Source organism: Rattus rattus, chromosome 15 (assembly GCF_011064425.1).
Source record: "Rattus rattus isolate New Zealand chromosome 15, Rrattus_CSIRO_v1, whole genome shotgun sequence".
Taxonomy (NCBI): Eukaryota; Metazoa; Chordata; class Mammalia; order Rodentia; family Muridae; genus Rattus; species Rattus rattus.
The window spans coordinates 57,681,027-57,694,866 of record NC_046168.1 but is presented as its reverse complement, the minus strand read 5'-3'; the positions used below and the strand labels follow the sequence as shown (position 1 = coordinate 57,694,866).

The window sequence follows — 13,840 nt, the reverse complement described above, 5'->3', positions numbered from 1 at the left end:
TCCAATTGATAAGATATGATTTGCCCATCTAGACAACACAAAATCCTGTACACATCCATTCATTAAGAATAGTCATAACAACCTGTAATATGTGCAGAGAGGAATCTTAACATCCCCTGCCATGTTCTCTCAGCTCTCTCCTCTTCGATCCAGCCTCCCTAAAACTTTTCTCCTGCCCATCCTTCCTTCTTGTCCAATCGCAGACTTTGTTCTAGCCTGTACCTGCCTTCACCTGCATAATGACATCAATCTACAAACATTGACTAAACTTTGCACAGAAACTTGAGGGGTAGACTGGGTTGATTCCTACTGTCCTTTTCATAATCAGATGCACCCCTGGTAGAGACAAACAAACCCCATTTGAGATAGTATGCAGCTGTTTGCCTCCACTAACTCATGCAAAGGGAAGCCCATGAGCTTTGAAATGTCTAATTATTCCTTCCTTACATCACTGCAGGCCCTACAGTGGGTGCCCAGAGACATCTGTCTTTTACTGCCACCACCTCTGCCAGTCCTCACCAAGACAGCACACAGGTTCCAACCCCGAGACTTGGTGTGGATCCACTGTTTGCCCAGTAGAACACAGAACCTTCTGAGAAAGGGTCAGAGCCTATTACCCTGCCCATGCCTACTGGCATTAAGGTGGCAGTGGCTGCTGCATAGATTCATCATTCTCACTTAAAAGCAACTCCAGTGGCCAAGACAAGAGTGGTAATCAGAAGGCCCTTAAAGTACCCTTTACCCCAACATCAGCTTGACATAGGAATTACCTATCACAATGATATTGTCATTGGGACTTGTGATAGGTAATTCCTATGCACGGTCCATTGAGAGCACGAACTTTGAAACCTGGGACTGGGCACTGTCTTGAACAAAATGTATTGAACATGTTTCAAAAATGGCACTATGCAACCTACATTTAGACTAGACTTCAGATGATTTCTTTAGGGCCACTATTATGGAGTCTAGGATGGTGTCACCTTTACTTTTTGTTGTTGTTGTTGTTGTTTGTTTGTTTGTTTGTATTCAGGTTTATTAAAAATATGGTATAACAGATAAATCAGCTCCATGTGGTGTTTTGGAATTCATCCCAACCATAGGCTGAGTGACCTGGAGGTTAAAGAGACTGCCAAAGTCCAGAAATTTCGGCATTTCCTTGGTGTCAGGATCTACCTCAATGATCTGATCTAGAGCTGAGAACATAACTATCTTTTCTCTTTCTCTCTTCTTCCTGCAACTTGATAGAGATACCTCTCACAGGAGCTCTCTGAATCTGCTTTATCAGATGTGTGAAATAGCTGGCTATCTTGTTTCGAAGATTTTTGCTGGGAATGAGGGTGATCTTCTCCCACAGGTGCTTATTGGTGTGGAAGTCATTACTCAGGCGCATGGAGTACTTCTACATGATGACCCAGGCTGCCTTCTTCACAGTGTAGGTGCGAATGATGTGACCCATGTTGATGGGTGTATTGGCTGACTTTGTGTGTCAACTTGACACAAGCTGGAGTTATCACAGAGAAAGGAGCCTCAGTTTAGGAAATGCCTTCATGAGACCCAGCTGTAAGGCATTTTCTCAATTAGTGACCAAGTGGGGAGGACCCAGTCCATTGTGGGAGGGGCTGTTCCTGAGCTGGTGGTCTTGGGTTCTATAGTAGAGCAAGTTGAGCAAACCAGGAGAAGCAAGCCAGTAAATAACATCCTTCCATGGCCTCTGCATCAGCTCCTGCTTCCTGACTTTCTTGAGTTCCAATACTGACTTCCAATGGTGATGAACAGCAACATGAAGATGTAAGCTAAATAAACCCTTTCCTCCCCAACTTGCTTCTTGGTCCTGATGATAGAAACTCTGACTAATATAACTTGGTACCAGGAGTGGGGTATTCCTTTGACAACCTGACCAAATTTTGGGGAAGACTGTGGAAGGACTTTGGAATATTGAGCTAGAAGAGCCATTGGGATGTTAAGAGCTCTGCGGGATGCTCTGTAGGAGCTTGTAAGATGATGTTGAGAACAGTGCAGAAGATGGAGGTTTGGCTTGTGAAATTTCAGAGGGAAGATTAAAGACTATTGTCAGGACTATTGCTATTTTGATTGTGATGATTTGGTAATTTTGATTAGCTGGGGCTGAAGAATCAGCTCTGATTAACAAGATACTAGAACTACTAAAGCAAACCTTTGCATTATTGGTACTATTGATGCTGGTCAGCTGGAACTAAGAAATTAGTGGTAATTAAGAAGAGACTGGCACTGAAGTGAAATCTTCTGGGAAGTGTTTTCTAAGAGCACAAAGAAGCTGTGTTCCAGAGAAAGCCAATGTTGTACCTCATGCTGTGGCTAGTGGGTAAGAGTCACCCAGGTGGTACTGGTTTGAAGGCATGAAGGAGTCATGAAGAGCAGCTGAGTCTGGGCACTGTGAGAGGACATGGAAGGCACATGATGAAACTGCACCCTTAGTTGCAATTGATGGCCCAGGACTGAAGGGGTCAGGCAAAGGATTTGAGGCTTGGCACCATGAAGAGAGCCTATGAGAGGCTATTGGTGAAGCCTAGTTGCAGTGGAAGTCAGTGTTTTGAAGACGTCAGTACCATGAGATGACCACTAAGAACAGCAGCAGCAGTGGAGTACAGGCAGCTGGAGCCTAGAAGACAAGGTGTGCGCTACGAAGGGCAGAGCTGAAGAAGGGACCCAAGCCCTTGGAGAAGCCCAGATGGTCGTGAGTGGATCCCAGATATTGGACAGTTAAAGTTTGATTTTTGCTTTTGTTTATGACTGTGTCCTGATATTTTTCCCTGTTGAAGGAAGAAAGTATTTTAGTGGAGTCCACATTTAAGAGACTTTGAATTTTAAAAATACTTTGAATTTCAAAATATATTGGATATTTTCAAGGGATTGAACTTTTAATACATAAAGACTGTGGGACTCTTAAAGTTATTCAGATCTTGGTGATGAATAAGACAGTAAGGGTTGGGGCTTAATAGTGATGTGTTTGTGTATCAAGTTGACAAGGGGTCAATTGTACTGGCTGGTTTTGTGTGTCAACTTGACACAAACTGGAGTTATCACAGAGAAAGGAACCTCAGTTGAGGAAATGCTTCCATGAGACCCAGCTGTAAGGCATTTTCTCAACTAGTGATCAAGGGGGACCCAGCCCATTGTGGGTGGAGCCATCCCTGGGCTGGTGGTCCTGGATTCTATAAGAGAACAAGCTGGGCAAGCCAGGGGAAGCAAGCCAGTAAGTAACATCCCCCCATGGCCTCTGCATCAGCTCCTGCTTCCTGACCTGCTTGAGTTCCAATCCTGACTTCCTTTGGTGATGAACAGCAACATGGAAGTGTAAGCTGAATAAACCCTTTCCTCCCCAACTTGCTTCTTGGTCCTGATGTTTGTGCGGGAATAGAAACCCTGATTAAGACAATGAGTCTCAGTAAAAGAGTAAATGGAAACACAAGAGAGGCCTATGAAGCAAAGGCCAGAAAGCCATTTCCTCCAGGTTTTTAATATTGTATTTTAATATTTTTATTGGATATTTTTAAATTTACATTTCAAATGTTATCCCCTTTCCCGGTTTCCTGTCCATAAACCTCCTATCCCATCCCCCCTCTCCCTGCTTTTATGAGGGTGCTCTCCTACCCACCCCTTCCCACCTCCCCCCCCTTACATTCCCCTTCACTGGGCATAGTGCCTTGGTAGAACCAATGGCTTCTTGTCCAGCAACTTCTTGGTCACTACATTTGCAGTCTCAGCCTTACTCGGGAATGCCTCCATCCATCTGGAGAAAGTGTCCACAAATACCAGCAAATATTGGTAGCCCTACCTCCCTGGCTTGATTTCTGTAAAATGCACTTCCCAACAGCCTCTCGTCTCTTAACTTGCAGCTGGGAACCTGGATGTTTGGGATTGCTCTGAGTATCGGTTAGCTGGCAAACTTTACAGTTGTCACTCTATCCTCAAGAGTGTCTTACACATCCTTGAGTGTCACCTTAGATTGTCTCACCACATCTACTGTTTGTCTCACTTCATGTGGATGACTCTGGATTTTCCTGAGAATGGTCCTCACTAAGGAGGTGGGTAATATTAGCTTACCTTCAGCTGACTGCCACCAGCCTTCCAAACATTGACTCCTGGGTTGGATTTTAGCCCATTTGATATCTTCTGTCTGGACTGTGGTTGTTCTAGCAGGTTGGGGTTGGGTGGTTCAGGTAGGACAGTGGCCAACACAGACAGATGTGGCTGTTTCTTCTAAGGCTACCTCTTTAGCAGCCTTGTCAGCCAGGTTGTTACCCCTAGCCACTGGTGTTCTTCTTTTTTGGTGTACCAAACAATGTATGATTGCCAGCTTCCTAGGTAGCTGGAGGGGTTTAAGTAGCTGTAAAAACTCATCTTTGTTCTTGATAGTTTTTCCTTTTGCTGTTAAGAACCCTCTTTTCTAGGGGTTGGGGATTTGCTCAGTGGTAGAGCGCTTGCTCCAGGCCCTGGGTTCGGGTCCCCAGCTCCGAAAAAAAAAAAAAAAAAAAAAAAAGAACCCTCTTTTCTGATGAACGGCTCCATGTACATGAGCAGTTGCAAATGCGTACCAGCTATCTTAGGGTTTTACTGCTGTGAACAGACACCATGACCAAGGCAATTCTTATAAAGACATTTAATTGGGACTGGCTTACAGGTTCAGAGGTTCAGCCCAGTATCATCAAGGCAGGAGCATGGCAGTGTCCAGGCTGATACAGTGCAAGAGGAGCTGAGAGTTCTACATCTTCATCTGAAGGCTGCTAGCAGAATACTGGCTTCCAGGCAGCTAGGGTGAGGTTCTTATAGCCCACCCACAGTGACACACCTACTCCAATGAGCCACACCCTCTAACCATGCAATGGCTACAATAATATGCGGGTAAGGTGGACATCCTGCCACCACTGGGTCCAATTTCTTTGACAAACAAGCCCCTGGTCGTTTCTGTGGACCTAGATTTTGGGTCAAGACCCCTTTATGCTCATTAACATACAGATGAAATGACTTAGTGATGTCTGGTAGCCCTAGGGCAGGGGCTGACAACAGGGCCTGCTTTACTTTGTCAAAGGCCCTCTGTTGTTTTTGGGCCAGATAAGAGTCCCTAGTTTCCTTGGTAGCTTCATATGGAGACTTAGCCATTTCGGCAAAGCCTGGAATCAGTAGCCTAAGGAAGCCTGAGGACCCCAAGAACTGTAGTCACCACTGCTCCAGGTGGTGTCCCCATGGACTCCAGGGGGCAGGGATATTGATGACAGTCTTTACTTGCTGCTGAAAACCATCAGTAGCCTTCTTCAGAATATAACCAAGATAGGTGACCTCGGTCTTGCAAAGCTGTGCCTTTTTAGTGGATGCTCCATGTCTCCTAGAGCCTGTAGGAGTTTCTGACTGCCTTCTTGGCAACTCTCTTTAGACTCTGCCACAGTCAGGAGATCTCTTACATACTGCAGAAGGGTTGTGTCCTGGTTCTTAGCCTGGTAGTCACCCAAGTCCTCATGCATAGCTTCATCAAAGATGGGGGGTGAATTCTTATAGCCTTGGGGTGGGCAGGTCCAGGTGCATTGTTTGTCGATGTCTCTTTTGGGATCATATCATTAAAAGGCAAAGCATTCCTGACTCTTGGGGACTAGGAGTAGGCTACAAAAGGCATCCTTTTCATCAAGAACAGAATACCATTTCAGTCTTGTGGCAATGAGTTCAACAAGGTTTAGGGGTTAGCACTGTAGGGTGTATATCCATCACTCTGCAGTTAACTTCCGGTAGGTTTCGGACAGGACAGTAGTGGTTAGAATTTGGCTTCTTCATGGGTAGCAGTGGGGTATTCCAGGCTGACTGTCATGGCCTGAGGACTCCCATGGCCAACAATTTATGGATATGTGGGGTGATCCCCTTTCATGCTTCCTAGGACATGGGATACTGGCAGACTTGAGCTGGGTAAGCCCTTGGTTTAAGCTCAACAAAGACAGGAGGCCCATGCTTGGGGAAACTTTCTCAACCAAATATCCGAGTCTTGTTTGGGGGTAGTTGGTGACTTGTATAGTCTGTACTTAGTCTCAGGGGCCAGGTTAAGAGTCAACACCTGGATCAGATTGCCTTTCTGATCCAATAATTGGATCACTCCAGGTTTAAAATAAAGATCACTCATCTTTACTAAGAGATCTCTCCCCAGCAAGGAGCTGGGGCACTCAGGAATGACCATAAACGAATGGGTTACCCGTCCCATTCCCAAGTCTACTGATCTTTGGGTGGTCCATGAATATTGTTTAGTACCTGTAGCCCCTTGGATCCAGGACCTTTTGGAAGACATTGGCCCTTTGGCCTTTAAGAGCTCTGAATGTTGAGCTCCAGTATCTACCAGGAAGTTTAGAGGCTTCCCTTCTACTCTAAGGGTTACCCTCGGTTCATGGAGGGGTCCGAACCCTAACTCTCTTGATCTTCTTCCGTGATCATGGCCTTAGCCTGTGGCTTCTTCTTTGGGCATTCTCTAGCCTACTGTCCTTCCTCCTTATAGTAGGTGCGTTGGTTCTTACCTAGTGCTGGACGCTGGCTTCCTTTGACTCTTTTTCTTTAACAATCCATCGGAGCTGGTGTTTCCTTTATCATGAGTCTGTTAGCTAGAAGGAACTTGGCCAAATCTCTATTCAATACCTATCTTAATCTGCTTTTCATCTACACTTTCTCTGCTACTGTATACCTTCTCTGCAACTTCCACTAAATCCTCAATGACTTTTCTCCTAAACTTTCCTGCCTAATGTCCTGCACTGACTAATTGATGAAAGTCAGGTCTACTGTACCAGAGTTATCTGCTTATTCAGGCTCTATGTGTGTATATTGGTGAAAAGCCTCCATGACCTGTTCAAGAAATGCTGCTGGGATCTCATCAATTTTCTGCCCAACATCATGAATCTTGGCCAAATTGGTGGGCTGCCTATTGGCTGCCTTGACACCAGCCATTACAGCCTGGCAGTAGACCCAGAGGCGCTCCTCACCTTGCTCCTTACCTTCAGTTGTGTTGTAGTCCCAATCAGGTCTCCTGAGGATAAGTCCATAATCAATATTGGGTGGGTTTTGAGTCGGGGTGCTGTGACTCTCCAACATGTCTGCTCTCAGTCACTCCTCACCATTTATGCCAATACTGCAAGCCCGTTCTCAAACAATGAAAGTACGAACAGAAACAAACAATACACAGAAACACTAAACACTAACCGGCCAGCACCAGACCCTCTGGGTCGGGGTCCTGGCGATCTGGGAGATCCGGGATAAGCCTCTACAATGTTATACCCAGATTGCAAGACCCTAAGTGCCACCAAAACCCGTAACTCTGATGTAAGCACATGAGAGTCTTTATTCAACTTTGAACTCAGGTCACAAGACTTCCTGATCTAACAGGTTAGGAAAGTGACCCCTGGGTCTAGGGGCTTAGGGTTTATATAGGGAAAAATTACAAGCAGAGGCTTCCAAGCCTTGGTGTTACACGATTGTTATGTGGGTAAAGGAATGTTGGCCTTTAAACTGATTGGTGCATGTGTGTTCAAACCACACGGAGAGATCACACATCTAAAAGGGGCATCTTGACTTGGGAACAACTCATATTTTCTTAGGCCATCCTGTTGTTGTGACCAATTTATCCTGTTATTGAGAGCTGGCCACAGCTGTTATGTCTATTTTCAACTGCTACGAACATTTTGTGGTCTCTTTCTCAGAGCCCATGGCTGGGTGCTGTGTCACTCTGAGGACAAGTAACTCAAAAGTGGAATTTGAAAGGCAAAATGGAGCTTATCCTGATATTTTTGGTCACTTCACTATAAGGATGTGTTGACATTAGAATGGAAACTAGCACTAGTTTTAAGATGGTTACTAAAAAGAATTATAAAGATTAGATCTGACCAGGGGAAACCTCTTATCAGCTGAGACTTGAATGTCTTCACAAAGCAAAGAGCCCAGGTGATTCCGTGATTGTCTCACTGATTTCTCCAAAATATGCACAAAAATCAACTTCAAAAGGGCTAGCCCTAATCGGTAAGAAGAGAGGTTAAATTTAATAGAGTAGGTTGCAAAAAATTTATGCCTATACCTGTGCCTTAAGTTAGGGTGGATGGTTTTGGTCATTTGATGGGTTAAGGTTATTATCATCTAGGGTGAAAGGCTGTTACTGGTTATGATCAGGAATTAATAAAACTTTAAAGTTGTATGGTTTGAATTATTGTATATTAACAGAAATGTAAGGTTTCTGTTGAATTATTGTATATTAATAGAAATTTAAGGTTTTTTGTTTATTGTATATTGATGAAAATTCAAGGTTTTGTTAAAATATTGTATGACTATATTGTACATAAGCTATTTATTTAAAACGTGATGGTTCTTATTATTTATAATTATAAATAATGTGTATGTGTATAATTATAAATGGTGTGTATGTAGGTCATTTATGTTAGAGAAAAGGACAATTTTTTTTTTTTTTTTTTTTTTTCGGAGCTGGGGACCGAACCTAGGGCCTTGTGCTTGCTAGGCAAGCGCCTACCACTGAGCTAAATCCCCAACCCCTTCAAAAAGGACAATTCTTAAACAGGGGGATTTGAAGTGGAAACTTCTGGTTTCTTTGGTGAGATGGTTTGTGTATGCTCAGTCCAGGGAGTGGCACAACTAGAGGATGTGGTCTTGTTGGAGTAGGTGTGGCCTTGTTGGTGTGAGCTTTAATACCCTTACCCTAGCTGCCTGGGAGCAAGTATTCTGCTAGCAGCCTTCAGACGAAGAAGTGGAACTCTCAGCTCTGCCCGCACCATGCCTGCCTGGATGCTGCCATGTTCCCGCCTTGATGATAATGGACCGAACCTCTGAACCTGTAAGCCAGCCCCAATGAAATGTTGTCCTTATAAGAGTTGACTTGGTCATGGTGTCTATTCACAGCAGTAAAACCCTAACTAAGACATTTGGAAAGTAAGTTATGTCAAATGATGTTTTCCTGGGGCACACAAGTGAAAGAATGTTTTGCTGAAGCAGATGTGAGTGAAGGACAATTTACTATAGTAGACACAAGAAAGGATTTGTGATGTTTAGAAAGAATGTAAATATGACCCCACAGGCAGTAGGAGCTAGAGCACTGGCTCACTTTGCTTACCTTGCTATTCTTCGCTGATGACATGTATGTATGTATTGGTTCGCCTTACATTGTGTTGCTGAGCTTTGCTTGTGATGACTTCATAGAGAGAAACTCATGGAAGAACTTTTTGTTAGATTCCTGCAGCTTCTTGCTGCTTCCTTCAACTTGAGTGGGTTGGCGAGCCTTGCTGTTTCTTCTGGATTAAGCTGCCCTTGCTGATTTGTGTGTGGTGTCTGCCGAGTGGACTGGACTGAAACTGCTAGTTCATGTGTCTTACCTGCTGTGGACTGGACTGCAGCTGGTGATTTGTGTTTGCTGTTGTTAAGTCCGACTTCCTCAGACTTGCTTGATTTGGGAAGGAGTGGCGCCCAAGAATGACAAGAGACCGAGTTCGATGCAAAAGCAACAAGCTATATTCGGGCAGAGCTCTGGACCAATACGTACCTCCCGCAGGAGGCAGAGGGATTGGCCCCGAACCACAAAAGCACAGAGTATATATAGGGTTTTGGAGAAGGAGCTGGGGGTGGGGGGAGGATGGTGGGGCGATACATGATTGGTCCTCGAGCTTATTCAAACTTAAGCAAGTTTTAAGCGGGCAAAAGGGATATCTGGGGTCCCACATATGTTCTTTGTGGCTTTTCTCGGGACTCTGGGTACAGGGTGGAGGAGGTCGTTTACACCCTTGGAGTACGGCTATCTAATCTCATGACGCCTCCGAGTTCCTGGAACACAAACTTCCCGGTACATGAGTCATGTCAGACTTAATTTGTACAGGCTGAAAGCCAGGTTCAGGCCTTGAGTGGGTGGGCGACAGGGATGAGTTTTTGAACACCATTTCAGTGTTTCCTATTGGACTGGACTGAGAACAAAAAAGATTGGAATTGCCTCCCAAAGAACTATTTCTAAACAGGTCCACTTCCCCATCTCCTAATAACCTTTCTTTTCCACTATTTCTAGTGGGTAGTAAAGTAGAGGAAGGGTTGAACACTTATTAAAGCATGTTGTGAAAAAAATTATGCCTATAGTTTGTTCTTGAAGACCAAAGTTCAGTCAGTCTTTTATCTTGCATAAGCTACTTCCTTTGGGATTGCTTATCAGTTCAATTATTTACCATTTGAGGAGACTCACTTCCAGGCAACAAGGATGAGGGTCTTAAAGCCTACGTCCAAAATGACACACTCCTCCAATAAGGCCACGCTTACTCCAACAAGGCTACACCTACTCCAACAAGGCCACATCTCCAAATAGTGCCATTTTCTGGGCCAACCATATTCAAACCATCACAACCACGCAACTCAAAAACCTGCTTCCCTCTAATCCTTCCATTAGTTAGCTGTAGCCATTTTTATTTAACCAATAGTCTGCACAACAAAGGGTTGTGAATGTCAAGAATTCACTCATAGGCCTAGACCTTTAGGTACAGAATTTAGCATTATAATACCTCAAAGAAAAACACAGGGGTGGTGAGAGGGACATCTGAATCCCAGGGCCAACGCCCTCTTAAACTATACCTTCCCGCATCTCTAGTCTCAGAAAGAAAACAACTCCTTGTGACCCACTTCTCCCAGAGTTTCCCTGATCTTAGAGCCAAACTTAAATCTCTAGAGAAAGAACTTCTGACTTCACAGGAAGTAGTCTGAGCTGTGGCCTTCAACATGTATCATAGGAGAGATGAAAAAGCCTCCAACAAAAATGCCTGAAGCCTTTCAGGTGGCCATAGCAGCTGCCTAAGCTGGCAGAGCCCAAGAACTTCCAGGATGGTCAGGAAGGGTAATCGGGTTTGGGTCTGTCCAAACCCTCACAAACCATTCCTATCGTGCCCATGGTGCCAGCAAGAGGGACTGTTCTGATGTCCTTCAAGGCATGAAGGCATCAAGCCAAGATCACCCTCCAGCCTACTAGGTCTGGTCATGGGCAACTGATGGGGCCTATGCTCTATTGGTCCAACCACTGCTGTCTCCAACAGGTAGGCTTGGGTAGTTATCTTAGTATCAGGGCAATCCATCTCTTTTCTTCTGGACAGTGGGGCCATGTTTTCAGTCCTGATGACCTTTGGGAGACCCACCTGCCTGGTGTAGCTCTTACTTACTTGAACATCAAATGACCTCTACCTCTAACCAACAGCCCATCCTAATAGGGTTTGGAAATTCAAAGGCCAGATCAGTCCCCCATAACTCCCTTCTCTATTTCTTCCTCCTCAGGGCTTCACTGCTTATGCCTGTTTTCTCTATGACCCAAAAGAAGATGACTGCAAAAAGTGGTCAGAAACTTAAAATGGTTACCCATATTGATCCTGCAAATACCACGGGATAAATCTGGGCCATCCTAATTGTATATCTGCTAAGGAATCATACTCTGCCTGGGCACTCTGGAGAGTGCTGGTCCTGTCTCTCCCTTACAGATCAAACTCACAACCACCATTGGACTACTACACTCTCTCACCTCACTTCTCAGTAATTGCTCTGAGCCAAATACCGCCACCACCCCTATCTCTCTCATATCTTTAAGGTATTGAAGATTGTTTTTTAACTCCTCAGGGCACAGTGGATTCCCTCAGACCACATTAATACTTTGACTCTGTGCACTATCACCCCTCCCTTATGTCCGAACATTCCCAACACCTCGCTTGGTGTTTACCACTGCCTACCCTGTGGTCTGGGACTTGTGCCTTGGTGGTTTTCCCCCGAACTTAGGAATGGTACCTAGTAGAGAACCCTTGACGATCCCAATCAGAGGGTTTATAGCAACATGGTACGACAAATGAGAGGTCAGGTCCTACCCTTTCTCGAAGTCCTAGGTATAATCACTGGCATTTCCACTGGAGTGGAGGGACTACTTTCCTAGATATTTATCACCAGTTTTCATCTAAGTGTATCCAGAATTCTTAACAGGTAACTCAGACCACCCTTACCCTCCAGGGCCAAAGAGACTCACTGGCCACCATATTGCTACAAAATCAGTGAGGATAGGATTTACTACCAGCAGAGAAAGGTGTCTTTGGGTCTTTTCAGAGAAGAATGATGCTTCTATGTCAACCAGTTGGTTACGGTAAAAAGACAAGATCTGACAACTCCAGAAAGATCTCCAAAAAAAAAAAAAAAAAAAGTAAGAAATGACTCAGTGTCTCTGGCCAGTGGATCATCAACTGTCTAATATGGAACTGCATACTACCCTTCTTAACCCTCCTCCTCCTAAGGCCTTCTAGTTGCACCTTCTTTTATAAACTTGTCTAGATTTCTTCAACAATAAATCCAAAAGATTTCTAACCAGACCCTGTAAACAGTGTCTATTACAGGATTTACCTTACCTACGGGGCCAGGAGACTCTCAATTATATACCCTGATGGTGAAGGTTAAGTTCTTCTCCCTAAGGATTTTGATGCCCCCATTCAGCAGGTAGTCAAATGATAACATTGCGCTTTCTGGGCCCCTGATTGTTTATCAATAGTAAACAAAAGTTGTGTGTGTGTATGTGTGTGTGTGTGTGTGTGTGTGTGTGTGTGTGTGTGATACACACAATGGGGCTGAAGGTAGAAAACACCTTTTGACTGCCAGAGTTGTCAGTAGGAACAAGAGGGTGGGCTCTGCTATTCTCATTCTTCTCCTTACAAGGACAGGAATGGCTGGATCAACAGACTTAGGAGCTTCATGTTAGCCCTAAGGAACCAAAACTTGTGACTTCTGCGTTCCTACGGGCAAAATAGTACCATTTAGCCCAACATGAATATGAATCAGTGATTTGATCCACATGATTCAGAACCAGTGGAGAATGTAGTGTGGCCCAAATCAAGACACTTTCCTCAGGTGTGCTTTACTTTACCTCAGGGCTTCAGTCTATCAGCAGAACCTGGAAACAACTCCAGGGAATCCTCAAAGTCTCTTTACCCATGTCCCCAAAATGTGTAATTACTGTGCAGTGATTAACTGCTAGCTCTGACTTCTTTAAACATGCTTATGGTTGTATGCAAGGTGGAAGAAAGGCATTTCCTCACATGGCTACAAATTCTTCATAAATGAACCAATTGTGGTTTTGCCTTTAAAACTCCCCCTTCCCTTTTAGCCTGGGTTTCAGTCTCTTATCTAGATCTGGTGGGTGCAGTTAGCTGGCCAGCTTAATAAAATTCAGCTAATTGGATTTCATCGAGTGATCTTTCCCAGTCGTCTGGAACTCTCCAACTCTGTAACACCATAACACAGCAGTGCCGAGGAGCAGGTGTGTGAAGCACACAAAACGGAGTCGTCTTAAAGCAAAATAAATTACCTTGGTCAGTTCACCATTCTCTCCTATTGGGCCTCTGAGGAATGGCAATCTCTCCCTTGGCGCCCTCATTATATTTGCTTGCACACCACGCCTCCTCCTTGGTTCCCAAGAAGGGACCCTGGCCAGGGTGCTGTGATCCTATTCCACGAAGTGGGTACCAGTCCTGAAGAAGGTAATCACAGGAACAAAGGAGCTGTGTCTCCGGGAAAAGGAAGTGGACAGGCTTAACTTCGTCGCTGGTGGTTTTTGTGGAGACAGAAATTAAGAATGGGCCGAGCCAGCGAGGCAATTCACGCCCCCTTGTGTCTGGAGCCACTTTGGAGACCAGCAGCAGGGAAGATCGCATTGACTGGGCACCATCCTCGGTGCGCAGGCGCACAGTCAAGAGAGACCCGGCGGGCTGCGGGTGTTGTCAGTGCGCAGGCGCTGCAGGTTCCCGACAAACCGCGCGCCCCTGAAGCCGCAATACGCAGGCGCGGAGCC

The 13,840-nt window shown here is 45.0% G+C and overlaps 1 pseudogene; it reads right to left on the bottom strand.

The window, feature by feature from the left end:
* Positions 1–1,035: 1,035 nt before the first annotated feature.
* Positions 1,036–1,456, bottom strand: LOC116884388 (annotated as a pseudogene).
* Between the last annotated feature and the right edge of the window lie 12,384 nt (positions 1,457–13,840).